The sequence below is a fragment of the Amblyomma mixtum genome, chromosome 6, assembly GCF_055824585.1.
Source record: "Amblyomma mixtum isolate Tamu chromosome 6, ASM5582458v1, whole genome shotgun sequence".
NCBI classification, from domain to species: Eukaryota; Metazoa; Arthropoda; class Arachnida; order Ixodida; family Ixodidae; genus Amblyomma; species Amblyomma mixtum.
In genome coordinates this window covers 86,467,156-86,473,155 of record NC_143017.1, presented here as the reverse complement: position 1 = coordinate 86,473,155, position 6,000 = coordinate 86,467,156, and positions in this window count along the sequence as shown.

Sequence of the window (6,000 nt, the reverse complement as noted above, 5' to 3'; positions counted from 1 at the left end):
AGCTGCGCACTTCTGCGTAGATGCTGCAACTGTACCTGCTGTAAGCGGAGGTTCTGGCAGTGCTTCGAACATCAGAACGTCTCCTGGTGGAAATGGTTCGTCAACAGTTGCGTCTAGTGGCAGACGGCTTAGCGCATCGGCGTTTTGATGTTTACCAACCATGTTCTGGCTCGGCGTCTGGTGTATGCCGCATATCATCACGCCTAGTGGAGAAAACCAGTTTCTCCCTAGAAGGCTTGATCCTGTGCCCTTCACAACAAGCAGAGGTAGCGTATGGGTCTGGCCGTTGTAGTTAACCTGCACGTTGGCAGAGCCCAATAGTGGCAGATTCTGTCCTGACCACGTTCGCAGGTGCGTGTCGTCTTGTTGCAGGGCGGGTGCGTCAGATGGCCATGAAGTTCGGAACGTGTCCTCACTGATCAGAGTACAGGCTGCGCCGGAGTCCACCTCGAACTTAATCAGCTGGTGATGTACGCTTACTTCTGTAAAAATCTTCGGTCGCGTGCCGAGATTCATGGTGTTCAGGTCGTACAACACAGATGGTGTTGCTGATGTTGTTCCATGGAGATCAGATAGCGGCGTATTCTCTGAGGCGTTGACGCTGTGATTAGGCTGGGAAGGTGACTTTATCTTGGCAAGTCTCCGTTTCGTAATGCATGCTCTTTCGATATGCCCTCGCTTGTGGCAAAAATTACACGTGGCTGACTGGAATCGACATCCCTGGGGGTTGTGTTGGTCGTCACACCGCCAGCAGCGTTGTGCCTTTTTGACCGATTTTACAACAACAGAAGGCTTGCGCACCTGGTTGCTTGTCTGGTGTACCGGCTCGGTGTTCCGGCGAATCCCTCTCTGCTGGTGACCGGCGCTCTCCGCTCGAACGGCGATGTCGTAAGCTTTGCTGAATGTGAGGTCCTTCTCAGCGAACAGGCGCTGCTGCAGTGACTCGTCACTCAGTCCGCACACAAATCTGTCGCGTAACATCACGTCCAAAGGAAGCATGGTGGTGTTAGCAGAAGAAGCTGCGTCTCCCTCCTGCCCGGTGGCTGTTGTCGACAGCGTTCCAAAATTGCAGTCGGCAGCGAGCTTCTTGAGCGCGGCTACGTAGGCGCTCACAGTTTCTCCTCCCAGTTGATCTCGTCGTTGGAAGCGAGCCCGGCTGTAGACCTCGGATGGCCTTGGGTCGTAGTGCTTTTGCAGCGCTTTTACGATGTCGTCGTAAGACACTGCCGCTGGTGTGCTTGGCTGAATAAGGGCGCAGACAGTATCGTAGGTCTGCTCCCCGCACAGCGTCAGCAGGTTGGCCCTCTTCAAGGCTGGGTCTGTGATGTTGTTAGCTTCAAAGTAGAACTGAAGGCGTCCAACCCACGATGACCACGATGAGCCGTTGAATTCTGGTATCTGATTGGGAAACCCTCGCGTAGCCATGGCTTGTCAATAGCGTTGCGTAGCGCGGGTCGAATCCACTTTCTCGTCGCCACTGTCGTGTCCGGTCGCTGTGTTCAATGCAGCGAAAGACGCACACGGTACTTTAAGACTTCGTTTATTTAAAGCTGATGAGGGTGCGACCAGCGTCGACCGAGGCAGGAGCCGAACTGGCCGCCCGAAGAAAGGAGGGAGTGGAGAAGCGTCCACGGGAGGGAGTGGCTTCCCAGAACAGGAGGAGGGTGCGGGGGCGCACCGTGGGGGGGCATCCGGCGACAGCGTGCGACGAGGGGCAAGCGGTCGTTAGGAGGAGGATGCGAGTGGTCGTTAGGAGGAGGATTGAGTGGTCGTTAGGAGGAGGACGCGGGGGCGCACACACACAAAAGCAATAAGGGGACACAACAGCTTCATTAGTGATAGCAGTGATATGGGTGGACCAAGAAAGATCATGCGATATGTTAATTCCCAGGTACTTACATGTTGATGTCGGAGAAATAACGGAACCGCAAAGTACGTAGCAAGGAGTTGGGTAAGTGCGTCGCCGATGAAAAGAAATTAACGAAGTTTTTTTCACATTCAAGGACATTAACCATGTTTTGCACCAAGTTTCTATGTGTGAAAGGTCAGTTTGGAGGGCATGAGCATCGGCTTGATGGTTAATAGGACGGTAAATAATGCAATCGTCGGCAAATAGGCGAATGGAAGATGAGATGTTTGAAGCAATGTCATTTATATATAATAGAAAGAGTAGAGGACCGAGGACAGTACCCTGAGGCACACCTGAAAGTACGGGAGACCTGGAAGAGGCGGTATTGTTAACATACACAAACTGCTGGCGGTTAGTTAAGAAATCACATATCCATTCATATATGCGCATATCAAGGTTAAGACACGAAAGTTTTAAAAATAGCCGTTTGTGAGGAACCTTGTCAAAAGCCTTTTCAAAGTCTAAAAATATGGCATCAACGGGAATGTTATTATCGAGGCTAGAACTAAGATCATCAATGAATAATGCTAGCTGAGTGTCACAAGAGCGACCCTTACGAAACCCATGTTGGTTGGGATGGAAGAAATTATTAGATAATAGAAAGTTTACGACATGCGAGTGAATTACATGTTCCATTAGTTTAGAACAAACGCAAGTGAGAGATATAGGACGATATAGCAGCCATCCTTGGCTGCGCAATGATGTCGAGGCTCCCAACAAATTGAATAAAGACCTCAGCCTTCTTCTCAGGACGAGAGTGTGGCTGAGGTGTGGTTCAAAAAATCTGCGTGTTGTAAAAAACTGACCGTTATTTATTACATCTACAATGTGTTTAAAACACCTGCTATGTTTAAAAACTTAAAAACCTGTGAAATGTCAACTAGTGCATGTTCACCTAAGAGCAAAGTTGGATGGAAGGGTATGTGTTCATTATAAAAAAAACTGCAAAATGCTTTTTCCACAGTCTTTATAGTTTTCTGCATGAAAATAAAGCATGATTTATTGTTAGCTCATCTTCGCATAATTCACATTGTGGCTTGTCTTGTTTTGTTAGTAGGAAATTATGTGTGAGGTGCGTGCGTCCTATACGAAGAAGGCAGATAATCACTTCTTTGAAGCGTTCCTGGTGGGTGCTGGGTGCAGGACTTCCACTCACCTAAAACTGGCTTTACTAAGTGTAGTTTGTTGTTTGCTTCACTGTTCCATACGGACTGCCATTTTTGTCTTATGTTACGATGAACTAAGTTAATGCAATCTTTAAACGGCAGATTTTCTTTTCTGATTTGCTTGTCATGAGCTTGAGTAGTGCAGAAGTCTGCTCTCTCGTTTCCTTTTATTGCGGCATGACTCAGGACCCAGCAGAGTTTTGTTTTGTCCTTGACCAGTGGCTATTAGTATGTTATGTATGATGTCACTAAGTAACGGAGTGATTGCATTTCTAGAGTGGAGAGCAGTATAACTTAGTGAGTCTGTGTAAATAATACTGTTTGTGAGCTTATCGTTTACTATTTGCTGAGTGGCTACACAGACAGCGTAACATTCGGCACTGAAAATTGATGCACATTAAGGAAGCCTTGATATTTCATTCTAATTCCCTTGTACTATTGACCACATTCTGGGCTCGTGTAAATACTGCGCATTTGTCGTTCATCGCCCTTCCAACGCTATCGAGGTGAACCTACCATCTCTAGCGGCAGCTGAGGAAATGTACGCAGATCCCCCTGGACTCAAACATGTCCCCATACAAATATATTACGCATCCGGGCCTGACACCCTCCGATGCATCGTCTACCACGTGGACAGCACTAGCCCTCCTGAGGAAGTGAGAGCAAATATCCGCTGTTCAACACACGCAGTACTCCAAGCCCGGCCTATGGGGCGCCGGGGCACGAACCTCCTCACCCTTCAAGGCCCATCCAATCTACATCACTAAATAACCTACTACGGCGCGATTGTCAAGCCAGAGCCCTTTCGTCCACGCCGTATCTTCTGTTGTCATTGTCATAAACAAAGGCCTATGTAATATTCGTGCCCCAATCCTGCAGCAATGGCCGATATGGCCGAGATAGCAGGCCTTTGTGTCCTTTGCCAATTGTCAGGTCACGATATTCGTCCTCCAGCTTGTCCGAAGAAGAAGGCAAAGAAGTTGAATAAACTGTCTGGGAGCACTGGTATCAGCGCAAGCATCGCTTCGCTGCTCTAGCGTGTGTTGAAGACGACTTCCCCGAACTTCCTACACCTGACTCCCTGCAAGAATTCGTTTTCACCGTGATCCGTGCCACTCAACGGCTATAAAGGTGCCAAACAATGCCCTTAAGGACAGCCAAGCCGTCCGCGGCAAGAAGACAACCCATGACTCAACTCAGCGGGTAGCAGCTGCCAAAAATCGGCGTGGCTCGGCTGCTATTGCCGCGGAAACCTTTTCTTGGAAATGAAGCGAAGGCTAGAGAGCCAAAGTACGCGTGTGCTACCGCTAAGGAGAGTAGTTCCACAGTGGCGTCCGTGTTTTGTGTGTGAGAAAAAAAAACTACATTGCTGTATTTTGCAGAGGAAGCTATTAGACTGGAGGCATAAAACCACATTGCTGCATTCTGTAGAGGAAGCCATTTGAAACGAGACGCAGCACACACCAGGGATTAGTATATTTGTTTTACTTTACCCTTTGTCATTTCGCGTACGCATTGTCTCGCATCTTTTACGTTGTTAAGATCGGCGAAGACGGACCTGGGAGGTATTCCTAGCAGACATGAGTCATCATGCAGCAAAAATATGTGGCGAGGACTGGCGGCGGCGGCGGCGTCAAGTGGTTGAGTCTACCCTCGAGTCGCCGGACGGAGGGATGCTGTGAGAGGTCGAGCTGCAGATGTTAACTGAAAGACTGCTGCAACATTGCCAGAGGTCCCGCGTTCAGAGGACATCAGGCGGAGGTGTACATGGTCGTTCATTCACCTGCCGGAAAACAGCGTGCAGTTCCTTTCCCACGGAGGCACCGAAGTTGTCACAGTGCTGAAGTTGACACTGTTGTGCGGCGCCCTCTTGGGTCGAGGGAACCTTTTAGCGCCACTTGGCTGATTTATAAATGTGATCAAATAACAATGACGTTGGGGCGTGGGACCTTGTGATTGGTTGTTCGTGTTTGCTGTATGAATAAAACCGTGGGGAACGCCCGCTTTTGTTCCGCTCGGAACTGAGAAGTGTTCTTCAGAGGCCCGTTCCGGTGCTCTGCCGCCGGGCCTCGCCAGGCCATCTTCTAAGGTGTTCACGCAACACCACAGACACGACAGCGTTCGATTACGAGTCTTTTCGAAAACCTTTCCACCGGCTGGGAAACGGCATGCCATTCCTTGCCCACTGTAAGGAGATAGCGCCACCCAGCGTCGGTTGTGAGGCAGAAGACGAAAAAGCACGAGGAGCGCGTGCGGACGGGTACAGCGGAACAGGTGGAAGAAGATTACGTGGCAGAGGAGAGAAGAGCGCGGTCGGCGACGGACGTGGACGAGTTCTGCTGGCTCCCCGAGTTCCAGGCTTGGGCCTCAGCCGCAGACGTCCGGGCCACCAGACCTGGACATCCGTCGTCGAGAGCCTCAGCCATCAGGCCCAGGCGCCACTCTTCTCCGTCCATCCGTCAGCTGCTCCACACAGGCCGCCTCTGGCGCCTACGTGGCGTACCCGGGCTACCTGACCAGGGAATCGTGCTGGGAGCCCACAGACGCTGACGCTGTGGCAGCGTAGAAGGCCAACGTGGGAAACGCCGGTAACTGTGCGTCGACTGCCTGACTGCCCGACACCCAGCCAATCCTCCCCGCTCGATGCTCGTGTAAAAGACAAGTAGTGTGCATTTCCTTTTTGACTTTTTGTTTCTGTATTTTTCGCGAGGATTTTGTTCTGTTCTCCCGTGTTTGCATTCAACACGCGTTATATGCAGATGACATTACAATTTGGACCACTGAGGGGAGCCTTGGGGACATGGAGGCCCGCCTTCAGCAGGCCGCTTCCATAGTCGATGCGTATGCTATTGACTGTGGCCTCCAATGTGCTCCAGCGAAATCAGAGCTTCTGCATGTCAGAAACCCAAAGGATAGGACAGCAAT